The sequence below is a fragment of the Tasmannia lanceolata genome, unplaced genomic scaffold (genome assembly GCF_043159265.1).
Source record: "Tasmannia lanceolata isolate RefF3 unplaced genomic scaffold, GAP_Taslan_0.1 ptg000284l, whole genome shotgun sequence".
NCBI lineage: Eukaryota > Viridiplantae > Streptophyta > Magnoliopsida > Canellales > Winteraceae > Tasmannia > Tasmannia lanceolata.
This window is the reverse complement of record NW_027518959.1, coordinates 308,483-310,000: the sequence shown is the minus strand read 5'-3', so window position 1 is coordinate 310,000 and position 1,518 is coordinate 308,483.

The following is a 1,518-nucleotide window of genomic DNA, read 5'->3' as shown; positions in this document are numbered from 1 at the left end:
ATGCTTGGCCTTGGCTTGCCAAAGCAGGGCATTGCTGGGTTGGGCTCCCTTGGCCTTCCGGGCGCCTTGGACACTGTCTTGGGAAGACCATGGGCACAAGGCCATGGCATATGGTGGGGAATGGACCACGGTTGCCAAGGCTAGGCATATAGAGAGGAATCGCATTTTTGCCCGGATAGGCACCGGAATGCTTGGCCTTGGCTTGCCATAGCAGGGCATTGCTGGGTTGGGCTCCCTTGGCCTTCCGGGGGCCTTGGACGCTGTCTTGGGAAGACCATGGGCACAAGGCCATGGCATATAGTGAGGAATGGACCACGGTTGGCAAGGCTAGGCATATAGAGAGGAATGGACCACGGTTGCCAAGGTTGCGCAAGTTTTGGGCATTTTTTGCCCGGATATGCCCAAGTATGCCCCGATAGGCCCGTTACGCCCCGGTATGAACGCGTATGCCCGGATAGACTCGGTATGCCTTGGGATACATGCGTATGCCCCGATAGGCTTGGTACGCCCCGATATGCGCACGTGTGCCCCAGTAGGGCTCGGTATGCCCCGGTATGTACGCGTGTGCCCCGATAGGCCCGGTATGCCCCGATATGCACACGTGTGCCCCAATAGGGGTCGGTATGCCCCGGTAGGTACGCGTGTGCCCCGTAATGCACGTTTCGCAGATCTCCCCGCATGTCCCGCCCCTATATGTAATACTTACTTACTTACTTACTTTCTTTCTTGCTTGCTTGCTTGCTTGCAATGGTTGGGAGTGCCCGGCATGCCCCGCTGCAGAGACCAAGGGCGCAATGACTTGGCACCGCGGATGCCGGGACTCCGGCACTTCCCGTGGCACTGATGGTTGGTTCCAAAGACAAAAGGCCGTGCAAGGCCACCGCACCGCGGATGATTTTGCTCGTGCTGGCGCCGTTGTGTGGCCAAAGAACATGCGCGAATGCTCGTGTCGGAAGGGTTGGTGTCCTGGCCCCGCGGGTGTCACGAATGCTCGGTTGCGAAGACCATGGGACCAGAGCCATGGCACGTCGGATGATGGCTCCAGCTGGCGCCCCGGCACTTTCTGTGGCATTGATGCTCGGTTTCAAAGACAAACGTGCGCAGTGCCAGGGGACCGCGGATGACTGCTCGTGCTGGCCCCGTTGGGCGGCATTGATGGTCGGTTGCAAAGAAAATGCGCGATTGCTCGTGTCGGGGCCCGGCAAGCCAAGGCCAAGCGAGCCATGGCACGTCGGATGATGGCTCCAGCTGGCGCCCCGGCACTTTCTGTGGCATTGATGCTCGGTTTCAAAGACAAACGTGCGCAGGGCCAGGGGACCGCGGATGATTGCTCGTGCTGGCCCCGTTGGGCGGCATTGATGGTCGGTTGCAAAGAAAATGCGCGATTGCTCGTGTCGGGGCCTGGCAAGCCAAGGCCAAGCGAGCCATGGCAACGCGGATGATGGCTCGCTAGTGCTGGCGCCGTGCACAGTGGCCTCGCACACTCGCCCTGCACGCTTCCCTTGCACGCAGCCTTGC